Genomic DNA, 12,828 nt, shown 5'->3' on the forward strand with positions numbered 1-12,828 from the left:
TCACACAATTAAAAACACACACACACAAAAAAAGGAGTGACGAGAGAGGGAAGGAGCATCTGAAGAGCAAAAAAAACACGAAAGAAGGGGAGGGCAAACGAGAGAAAAACAGAGAACGGCAAAAGAAGAAGAAAAAACTCTAGAGAAAGGAGAGAAGCACAGCTTTGGGTTTGGGGGGTTTCTTCTTTCATTTTTATTTTTATTGTTCTTCTTCGTCATTCTTCTACACAACCATGAACATCACTTAAGATCCAGCTATATAAATCCACTTGAAAACTCCATTAAAATACCTCACAAGCTCCAAATATCAGCTGTTATTTCCTCCATAATTTTAGCCAAAACGCAGCAGCAAAAATGCCCCAAAACAGCCGTGAATCCCAGCTCAAAACCATCCAAAAATGCCTGAAAATACATCCAAAACCAGCAGTATAGTCCAGCCATGAATCACCCTTAAACAGCCCCGAAACAATCCAAAATCTCAGCCCAAAAGATACGGCCAAAGTCAGCTTCAAACTAATCCAAAAATCTGCCGCGAAACACCATGAAAATCCTTCCAAAACGGCTATTAGTAACAAAATGGGGGTCTAAGGTTTCCTGTCGAAGTTCCGGTCGAAGGTGCGTAGTCAATTTGGTTCGAGTTGCTGTCCACTTTTGCTCTTTGGTGTTGTATTCAAAGGCTTTTCCCTTTTAATAAGAGTTCTGAAGAAAAATTTCTACTTAAAGGTCCATTACTCATCCTCCCTTTGCCATTATTTCGTCGTTTGAGTGATGTGCTTATGCGAATTCATGTGATGATTTTTCTGCCGTTCGTTTTCTTTTACATGTTTTTGGCTATTTAGTGCTTAGATTATGTTGATATATGAATATTTTTAAGACCCAGTTATTTGCTTCATGTTTGTTGATTTGGTACTTTGAGGCATGGATTGAATTAATTACATGAATTTTAGAATCATGTTTCAGTTTGATTAAGTACTCTGGAGTTATAATCATAATCTGTCATAGCTTGGTTTTCTAGCAATTGGTTGTAGGTTGAAGTTAACTCATTAAATTGTTGGGCCATGTGATTTTAAATGTCACACAAACAAGGTTGAGCCGTACGGTGTTGAATTGCTTTGATTTTGTTTGTTGGGATGTGGCGTAATCCTGAAGTGGAGATGAGATTTTGGCCCAATGACTCATAACTTCGAAGCCACAAATACTTTAGTAGTTCATCTCGATAATAATTTATAGTGATCAATTAGTATACTTCATCCACAAAGTGATTTCCATAACCTTTGGCCTTACAATAATCTCAAATTACTTTAGGAAAATAATTCAAATGCGCTAGTTGCATTAGACACGATTAATAAATAAATCATCGAGACTATGGGTACGGTTCCCGTGGCATAGTCACGATACGTAAATCCCAACTCAAGTGCAAGTTTCACGCCACTAGATCACAACTTCAAATAGTAATAAAAATAAACATGTTGTAAATCGCTGGTGCATTTCACGTTGCGCGATTCGCAATATGTACAAAAACAACGAGTACGCGACATCGCGACTTGTTCAAATAATTCCATAAATATTAAAAGCGGTAACACATAATAAGGTTTTTAAACATGTAATAATTCAGATAATTAAGCCAAGTATTAATTGTTAAGCGGCCGTATTAAAATCACGGAATCCGAGAGTGCCTCACACCTTCTCCCAGGTTAACAGAATTCCTTACCCGGTCTTCTGTGTTCGCAAATCATAAATAGAGTCAATTTTCTCGATTTGGGATTTTAAAATAAACCGGTGACTTGGGACACCATAATAAATATTCCAAGTGGCGACTCTAATTAAATAAATAATCTTATTTCGAACAATGTCATTTTAATTGGAAAAACTTTCTATCCCTCAAAAAAAAGGAGGTGTGAGAGGGAATGAAACTGCTTTTACATGGTGGTTAATGGTGGACTGCCTTATACCTTACATGGAGACAACCTTCATTTTGGTTTCTCAAAATGCAAATTTTGAGCTCAACAACCTCGATTAGGAGTGGCAAACTGGCGAGTCGGGTCGGGTCGGATATGGTTCGTGTCGAAAACGGGTAATGAAAAAACGGATAATTTATCCGACCCAACCCATATTTAATACGGATAAAAAAGGATTAACCGGTGGATAATACGGGTAACCATTTTATCCATGACTTCTTGAATATGATCACTTTGGGGAGAATTCCTAGTCTTCCAAAGTTGAGGAACTCCAAATTTAAGGCTTTACAAATGTAAAAGTTAAACCCATTGGTTACTCATTGGTTATCCATTTTCTAAATGGATAATATGGTTCTTATCCATATTTGACCCGTTTTTAAAAAGTTCATTATCCAACCCATTTTTAGTGGATAATATGGGTAATTAACTATTTTTATTTAACCATTTTGCCACCACTAGCCTGATCTTTCATTATTTGATCAAAAGAAGTTAAAATTATACTGGATAGCAAGAACATTATACATGCTTACCATGTGTTTGAGGAACGTTCACTGTGAAAATCCAAAAGCTACGCATAAACTGGATAGCCACAGACTCTAGTTATGATGCTTGCCAAGAAACATAGGTTAGTACTCCTGGGACCATTTTGTCATTTGTTTGTCAATTTCTTCTTTTTATACTCCATTACTTTGTGTTGCATTCCAAAGACTTGATTAGTTTAATCATCTGGTCAAGTGGATTAAGGCTTAAGAAATAGATATATACAAACTTCCATATTTGCAAAGGAAAGAGAATAGCTGATAGAATCATTTTCACAAAGATTGACCCCTAATCTTATCAAGATAAATCACCTTTGCTCCAGCTAAGTCCAAGTTGAGAATTTTTATAGCAAAATAATTGAACATGACAAAAAGAACTTTGCAAAGATATATCTTCACAAAGTACTACATAATACCATGTATATCCGGTCAAACCTCTTTATAACAACCTCGTTTGTTCCGATACTTTTTGACTGCTATAGTGAAGTATTGTTATTGAAAACATATATTATAACATAACATAAAAATCGGTTCCGGGAAAAAAATTGGCTTTTATATTGAACATAAAAATATGTCAGATTTATACATGAAATATTTTCTTCTCCTTATAGATTTAGGAAGTCTTAACCTATTATCTTACATCAACCTAAAGTTAGAAGAAAATACCCAGAAAAATGGTTATTTATAAAGAACAAAAAAAAAGAAGCGTCAAATAGTCACCTTCAAATCTTGCATGAAGCTATGAATTTATATATGTGTTTTTGTGTATTGGCGATGAACTCTTCTATGAATTTATAGAGAAATAATGAGATTTCCAAATGGTAAGTGTGAATCCTAAAAAGGAAAGGAGCTTATTTTGTGGAATCTGTTTACATTAACATTTCTTAATTGGATTTTGATCAAATTAAAATTAAGTAACGGATATGAAGGGAGAGGAGAAGGAAAGAAGGGAGACTTCTTCTTTTAATGCGCTATTTTCTTACTTAGTTTAAATATATTCATATCTTCCTCTTAATGACATACTAGTATTTCCTTATTAGTTTTCTATTCTTTATTTCCTTTTATCTTAATGTCCTCATTTATGTATTTGACTACAATTAAATGACAACTTTAGTTTTAAACTGTTGATATATAGTGAGTAGAATAAATTTAAGGGAGAAACTGGTAAGGAAGAAATTATGCAAGACAATTCATTGCCAAGAATCCTTAAAAGTACGTTTCTGAATTTCAAGCTAAAAGAATCGACTTGATTCCACAATAATCAAACTAAAAAGAAAAGAGAACTCCAAATGGAAAATCACTTGTAGCTAGCTTAAGATTTGAGATGAACGTTATGAGTAACAGCAAAGATCGATACACCTATAATTAAGAAAATTAAAGATTTATTTCTTTTGTTACTTTTCAAATCTTTTTTGAGTTGTAGAGACCCTAACAAGTAAGGCGTTCAACTGAACCCATAACTTTTGATGCGGAGCATAAAGTTATGTGTAAAACTTTACTAAAATTACAATAAATAATATATGTAAACCCATTATTTTAGAAAAATTAGTACGGAGTAGTGTGGGACAGAATTTAAAACAATGGCCTAAAGAAGCCAGTCCTGTTTACATAGTTCAATAATTGAAAAATAGCCATTATTATGAAGTTTCAAATTCTATAGGTGAAGCTCCTCGACAATATCCTAGATTTAAAAAATGGCCTTTTATGCAAATGTTGTGCTTATACAGCTTGAGATTTCACTAGGCCAAGGCTCATTTCACTTAGAATCAGTTGCTTGTAGTTCAATTTGAATTCCTTCAATTTCTCTCTTAAATCTATCATTTGAACTCGCATATACCATCTTCCTCCTCACCCTCCACGAATCTGGAGGCCTACTCCATAATTATATATGCTCTATTTTGCACATTTCTTGTTGGAAAATAGGAAAGTGGTCACAGACTCACAATAGTGGTTTTTTAATGTGAAGGGACTGAATCAGTGTTTACATGGAGACAACCTTCATTTTTAAGAGTAATTTTCTTGAGCTCAACAGCCTCGATCTTTGAGTATTTGATCAAATAAAGTTATCAGCATAAACTGGATAGTAAGAACATTAAAGATGCTTACCATGTGTTTGAGGAATGTTCACTGTGAAAATCCAAAAGCTACAGATTAGACATGACGTTAATGAGATCTATCAAGTTGATGGGGTTGGTAAACATCCGCAGTAAACTGATGCTTGCCAAGAAACATAGGTAAGTTCTCCTGGGACCCTTTTGCGATTTGTTTGTCTTTCTTCTTTATATACTCCATTGCTTTGTGTTGCATTCCAAAGACTTGATTGAGAGGTTGGAAGAAGGTGATTTTATCAATTGCAATATAATTGAAAATGATAAAAAGAACTAGGAAAAGATATGTCTTAATTACCTACTAGTACATAATACTATGTAAATATACCACCAACTCCCCCGTAAAAACATAATGCGGAAAACTTTTCAAGTCCCCAATATGGTTCATTAATTAACCGGTATAATTTTGGATCATCAACAAATATATATGTTTTCTCTGCATCTGTCGTCTCACCTTTATCATTTAAAACTATAAATAGAGTTTATAATAGGAAAATGGCTGAATGCCAAATCAAGAGGTATCTTAGCGTTTACTTTACAGTATGTAGTGTTATAAATCTGTATTGCTGTAATAAACAATTAAACCATTAAACTTTCTGAAATATATAAACAAAACAGAAAGTTAGTAATACTTGTTTAACGAAATAAATTCTGGAAAAACAGTATAGGAATAAATCGAGCCCACTTAATACACAGTGTGTCCTTAAGGAAATTATTCCCCTCAAGTACCCAAGGTGCTGGAATATATCCTCTCAGGATAGAACGATTTAACTCATCGGAGTGTTGGTACCAAAAACGTCGGTGAACAGCGAGCCAATCGAAGGCTGTAAAACACACTGGAATTTTTGTGTAGAAGAAGAAGAAGAAGATCAGAAAATTTCGTAAGGAAAGATTTTGGGATTCAAAGTATATTTATAGAGTTGCTGGCATTGTTTCTGAAAAGGTTTGCAACCTTTCAGAAACAACCATGGCTGTTGGAACATGTTGTTTGAAATATTGCGGGAAAACGAATTTAAAATAATCTGGAAAGAAAACGGGCCTGACCGGTCCGGGTCATGGGTTATTCCGGATTGAATTTTTTGTTAATTATTTAATTAATTAATTAAATATTTGAATGGAATTTTATCCAAAAAGATTAATCAATCAATCTTTGACCGAATCCGAAGCCGAAGCCGAGCCGAGCGAGTGACGATGACGACGGCGCGAGGCTTGCCTTCTTCTTAACTCTTTAAGAGCTAGAAAAAGAGCAATTATATATATACCCATCAAAAGCCTTTTCTTTTTCCTCTATGGGACAATGTCCATTTGCCAAGGAGGGAAACTCAAATATTTCATTTTCCTTCCATTTCTCATTCACCCTCTTTAAATTACACAAGCTTAAAATCCCAACAATCCCCCACATGAATGGGTAATGGCTATAAAATAAAGGAATGCACGGACGCGTGTGTGTTTTACATGCAATAATTAATTGCATCTGGATAAGTAGGGTTTCCCTTTGAACTTTTCGTAGTGAACTTATATCGGATATACTCGGTCAATCGGTAGATTTGATATCTTTGAACCGTCGAGCTTTGTTGTATACCTAGACAACATAAGTCACACAATCAATCCTTAACCATCTATGGTTCTCACGATTGTGTTCGTTTCAGCCATGAATACTGCCTGGTTTCATGAGTGCTTAGAGAATGGGCATTTACTTTCATTCCCCTTGAAACGGCTTACACTTCACACTCACATAGGTGATTTCTAAACGTGTAATCCTATAGACACACTATCTGGTCATATCCTGCCAGACTTAGCAAATCATTAAAAAATCTTTAAGCTTTGTTGACTCATCAAAAAACCTTAATGCTTTACCTCGATTTTTGAACATTGTCTTCATCACGAGAATGAGTTGAGTTATTTGACAATGTTGAACCGTCATTCATAACTTTGTTTGATCTCTTTGAACCTAGCTCGTGGGATCTCCAGTCTGCTAAGTAGAGTTACCGCCATGATGACTTGTCCTAGACCTTAACCCCATTCCCTTTGATTATCTTTCAACTGCCTCTCTAGATAGGCCTTTTGTAAGTTGATCTGACACGTTATCTCTTGACTTTACGTAGTTAATTGTTATAACACCACTAGAGAGTAGTTGTCTAACGGTATTGTGTCTCCGTCGTATATGACGAGATTTTCCGTTATACATAACGCTCCCTACCCTGCCTATTGCCGCTTGACTATTACAATATATACAAATAGGTGCCAAAGGTTTGGGCCAAAATGGAATATCTTCCGAGAAATTTCGGAGCCATTTAGCTTCTTCACCGGCCTTATCTAAAGCTATGAATTCAGATTCCATTGTAGAACGGGCGATGCACGTTTGTTTGGATGATTTCCATGACACTGCTCCACCCCAATTGTGAAAACATATCCACTCATGGATTTAACTTCAGATGATCCAGTGATCCAATTTGCATCACTATATCCCTTGATCATGGAGGGATATTTGTTATAATGCAAAGCGTAATTTTGTGTATGTTTGAGATATCCCAAAACTCGTTTCATTGCCATCCAATGTATGTGATTGGGATTACTTGTAAACCGACTCAGTTTACTAATAGCACATGCTATATCTAGTCGCGTACAATTCATGATATACATCAAACTTTCCAATACTCTTGCATAATTCAGTTGTGAGTCACTTTCACCTTCATTCTTTTGAAGTGCATAACTCACGTCAATTGGAGTCTTGGCAATTTTGAAATCCAAATATTTGAACTTTTTAAGTACCTTTTCAATGTAGTGAGACTGTGATAATGCTAGACCTTGTGGAGTCTTGTGAATTTTGATTCCTAAGATCACATCAGCAACTCCTAAGTCTTTCATATCGAATTTGCTAGCCAACATGCGCTTAGTAGCATTTATATCTGCCATGTTTTTGCTCATTATCAACATGTCATCAACATATAAACAAACAATGACTTCATGACCTGGAGTGTTTTTAATGTAAACACATTTGTCGCACTCGTTAATTTTAAACCCACTTGCCAACATTGTTTGGTCAAATTTGGCATGCCATTGTTTGGGTGCTTGTTTAAGTCCATAAAGCGACTTAACAAGTTTGCACACTTTTTTTTCTTTACCAGGAACCACAAAACCCTCAGATTGTTCCATGTAAATCTCTTCCTCTAATTCTCCATTTAAGAAAGTTGTTTTAATATCCATTTGATGGATTTCAAGACCATACACGGTCGCTAGTGCCACTAACACCCTAATAGATGTTATCCTCGTTACTGGCGAGTACGTGTCAAAGTAATCAAGGCCTTCCTTTTGTCTATAACCTTTGACAACAAGTCTTGCCTTATATTTGTCAATAGTGCCATCAGCTTTCACTTTCCGTTTAAAGATCCATTTCGAACCTAAAGGCTTATTTTCCGGAGGAAGATCTACCAATTCCCATGTACGGTTATCCAAAATTGATTGAATCTCACTATTGACTGCCTCTTTCCAAAATGCTGAATCAGAAGATGACATAGCTACTTTAAAAGTTTGAGGCTTATTTTCAAGCAAGAATGTCACAAAATCTGGTCCAAAGGAAGTAGATGTTCTTTGACGTTTGCTACGCCTTGGATCTTCTATACTTGGAGTATTTTCCTTTGGTTCTTCCCGAGGTCGTTTAGGTCTTTCACTTAACAACTCACATTCAGTTTTATACAGATAGATGCTTTCAAAGAATTCAGCATTATCAGATTCCATTACCGTATTAACGTGAATTTCGGGATTATCGAATTTATGAACCAAAAACCGACATGCTTTACTGTTTGTAGCATATTCAATGAAAACGCAATCAACAGTTTTTTGTCCAATTTTAACCCTTTTAGGTAAAGGAACTTGTACCTTTGCTAGACACCCCCCACACTTTGAAATATTTCAAGTTGGGTTTTCTTCCTTTCCATTTTTCATATGGAATAGATTGCGTTTTGCTGTGGGGTACTCTGTTGAGTATTCGGTTAGCTGTAAGGATAGCTTCTCCCCACAAACTCTGCGGTAATCCGGAACTTATTAATAAAGAATTCATCATTTCCTTTAGTGTCCGATTTTTCCTTTCCGCAATTCCATTGGATTGAGGTGTATAAGGTGCAGTAGTTTGATGGATAATTCCATATTCCGAACATATTTCTGCAAACGGAGATTCATATTCTCCACCCCTATGACTTCTAATCATTTTGATCTTTTTATTCAATTGATTCTCTACTTCATTCTTGTATTGCTTAAATGCTTCAATTGATTCATCCTTACTATTAAGCAAATAAACATAACAATATCGAGTGCAATCGTCAATAAAAGTAATAAAATACTTTTTCCCACCTCGAGATGGTGTCGATTTCATATCACAAATGTCAGTATGAATTAAGTCTAAAGGATTTGAATTCCTTTCAATAGACTTATAAGGATGTTTTACAAACTTAGACTCAACACATATTTGACATTTTGATTTATTACACTCGAATTTAGGCAATACTTCTAAATTAATTAACTTTCGCAAGGTGTTGTAATTGACATGTCCTAAACGAATATGCCATAAATCATTTGACTCCAATAAATAAGAAGAAGCTGAAATTTTATTCATACTATCAACAACATTTCATTTTATTGACGTTGGCTCCGGAAAATTTGAAGTTGGCTCGGGAAAATTTCCCCGGTTTCTCTGCCGGTGGAACAGTAGTCCGGCTTGACGAGTATGTATAATAAATAAAACCGAAGTTTTTATATAATATCTTCAAATCAGAATAGTAAAATTCAGAAGGAAAATAATTGAAAGGAATTTTGTCCAAAAAGATTAGTCAATCAATCGTTGATCAAATCCGAATCCGAATCCGATCTTTGACCGAAGCCTAAGCCGAGCGAGCGACGACGACGGCGCGAGGCTTGCCTTCTTCTTAACTCTTTAGAGCTAGAAGAAGAGCAATTATATATATACCCATCAAAAGCCCTTTCTTTCTCCAATATGGGACAATGTCCCTTTGTCAAGGAGGGAAACTCAAATATTTTATTTTTCCTCCATTTCTCGTTCACCCTCTTTAAGGTACACAAACTTAAAATCCCAACATGTAGAATGCTGTATAACCTATTCCGCAATCAACAGTACATCAGTAAGGCTCAAACAGAGTCGTTCTTCTACTTTAAAATTTCTGTAAATTTAGTTTGCTTATCATTCTAGGAAGTAATAAACTCTTATGGTTAGTTTACTTTAATCTAAGGCCTAATAGAGTAAGATTGAACAACTTGGTCCCTTTGTTATTTAATTTATAGGTAGTAACTTCATTATTTTGTGCATCCATTTAGCACTTCTATATTTCTCTACACTCACTTATTACATGCATTTTTTAACTACACAATTAATATTACCGATCAGTTCTAAAGATTCTTTTGAGTCAAATATCCATAGTCACTCCTTTTTTTTCTTAAAGAAATTAGTGTTGCCACGACTATTCACTAGGTCTACCATCAATGTTGGTGATTACGGTTGGCAGAGGCGTATCCATGTTTATGGATATGGGTTCACATGAACCCATACTCCTCTCCCAAAATTATGTATACTAATGTTATATTTCTTTATAATTACTTAGATATATGTGTGAACCCATGCTCAAAGACTCATATGGTGCAAGTATTGTTGGGTGCACCTCTACAAGTGAAATTGGCGGTTCAAATTCTACTCTGAACGGTCTTGATTTCGACACGAAGTATAGATATATATGTGAAAATTACTAAATTTTCAAAAAGAATATATTGTCTCTTCTTGTTTTATTCCCGTCTTCCTGAGCCGAGGGTCTATTGGAAACAACCTCTCTGCCCCATCGAGATAGGGATAAGGTCTGCGTACACACTACCTCCCCAGACCCCACTTTGTGGGATTTTACTGGGTCATTGTTGTTGTTGTTGTTGTTTCAAAAAGAATATAATTTTGAACATATAATTTCAAAATTGTAGTGGGTTCATGATAAGAGACTAAAGTTAAACCCGTCAAAAATAAATTTTAGATAAATTTCTTCACAATAGTACACCCATCCTCTTGAAATTCTGGATCCGTCTCTGACGGTTGGTTGAATGCATGATAACTATAGCAGAAGTGAAATTATTACATACTTGTTCTTGCAAGAAGAGACAAAGGTACCATGGCTTTAGGAATTGAAATCAACAAAAATGAAAGAAGTTACTTTGGGAAGGAGGCTGGATTTGGAGAAAATCTGTAAGAAAGCATATTTGGTTATTGAGATTTGAGACACAAAATTCAATCTGTTTTCCTGTGAAAACTATAGAAACTGGTATGTATTCTTGTCTTAAATAGACATCAGCTTCACATGTAGCAACTTTTTCTTTTTTAAACCAAATGATTTCTAACTGAATCGTTGTCAGATAAACTCAGTGAAATATATTGGTTTTCAATCTTGAGTGATTCCTACAAAGGGGGTACTTTGTTTCAGGTCCACCGTAAAATACATAATGCGGAAACTGTCCAGGTCCCCAATTTGGTTCATCAATGACCCGGTACCATGTTGGACTATCAAGAAATATAGGTGTGTTATTTGCATTTATTGTCTCACGTGGAGTATATGTCACTCCTCCCCACTCAATATTCGTCGCAAAGTCGTTTGCTAATGCGGTGAAAATCCCTCGAGGCCAAAAACCAACTGTTCTCTGATTTGCTCCAACCAAAAGCCACCAATTTCCATTCACTAGATCCTTTAGGTTTCAGAAGGAGATGTATTTTAGTATTTTAAAAACGATTCAAAAATCTAATCTAAGCAATTACTAAAAAACTTTAGACAAAAAGATACATAAATCTTACCCGATTAATGTACATAACAAGCTCCCACTGTTGCTCGTCCCCTCAGCGAGAAATATGTTCGAATTCAGAATCAAGATGTATGTCACCTCCAGAAGAAACAATTAGGTATGTCACCAAGGCGGATTAGGCATAAAAAGGGGAAGGACAAATGGTTAGGAAGCACTGCTTTGATGAATGATTACCCTGCAATATTTCAGATAGCCAGAGATCCAGATTCAACAATCTTGCAGTGTAGGGAGGGCAACACCTTGAACATACTATGCAGAAGGAACTTGCAAGATTGGGAATTTGAAGAGCTAGTCAGACTACTAGCCACACTGAATGGCTACTCCAGTAACAACCTAGTACCAGACCAGTTCAGATGGGGGAATGCACATGCAGGAAGGTACTCCGTGAAAGCAACCTACAAGTTATCAGAAGCTCAAAATGCAATCACCGACCACTGGCCTTGGAAGCTAATATGAGAAGTTAAACTGCCACCTAAAGTAGCGTGTTTCAACTGGACTGCTCTCCATGGATCATGTCTAACACAGGACAACTTAGTTAGAAGAAATTTTCAGATTGTCAATAGATGTTACATGTGCCAGAGGGAGGCAGAATCACACAACCATCTATTCCTACACTGCCCAGTTGCATCAGATCTCTGGAATATATTTATTTCTATTTTTGGACTCAGATGGGTCATGCCACATAACATCAGGGAGGCTTTTGAGAGTTGGAGCTTTTGGAAAGTTGACAGCACCATCAAGAAAGTCTGGAAGATGGTTCCTGCTGCTATCATTTTGAGTATCTGGAAGGAAAGGAATAACAGATGTTTTGACGGAGTATCAACTACTTTCCAATCTCTCAAAGCTAATTGTATTATATTTTTATTCACTTGGATTTATTTATCCCCCATAGATTACCTTGATAGTTATTTGAATTTTGTTAGCTCCTTAATATTAGCCTGAACATCTGTATTGGAGCTGATATTATTCCTTTTTGCTATAACTCTTTTGTAACTATAATGCATCTTCTTGATGCCAGCAATGAAATTAATTACTTTATAAAAAAAATAATATCCTTGAAGATATATCAATAGTTGAGGTACTTGGAATTTGCTTTATCGTCGATAAAGTTGGTTTCATCTGTCAATTCAAAACTGTTTTAAATTATCTATTGTCAATACTACATTCATATAAAGTTGAATACACAAAAAGAAAATGTATATACATGCCTCGGGATGAAAATTATGATTCTTCAGTGATGGATGATCAAATGCAAGTTGTTTGTAAAAATTCACACAATCGTATGTATCCCCCATTCACAGGGGCGAAGGTACATAGCCCTAAGGTGGTCAACTGACCACCCTTGCTCGAAAAATTACACTGTATATATAGGTAAAATAT

General features: G+C 35.5%; 1 long non-coding RNA gene across 1 annotated transcript; it reads left to right on the forward strand.

The window, feature by feature from the left end:
* Positions 1-12,488, forward strand: LOC142177622 (uncharacterized). The gene is made up of 3 exons (XR_012706186.1): positions 1-723; positions 4,464-4,731; positions 11,076-12,488. It is a non-coding gene; the product is annotated as an uncharacterized LOC142177622 (long non-coding RNA).
* Positions 12,489-12,828: the final 340 nt, after the last annotated feature.

The sequence above is a fragment of the Nicotiana tabacum genome, chromosome 23 (genome assembly GCF_000715075.1).
Source record: "Nicotiana tabacum cultivar K326 chromosome 23, ASM71507v2, whole genome shotgun sequence".
Lineage (NCBI taxonomy): Eukaryota > Viridiplantae > Streptophyta > Magnoliopsida > Solanales > Solanaceae > Nicotiana > Nicotiana tabacum.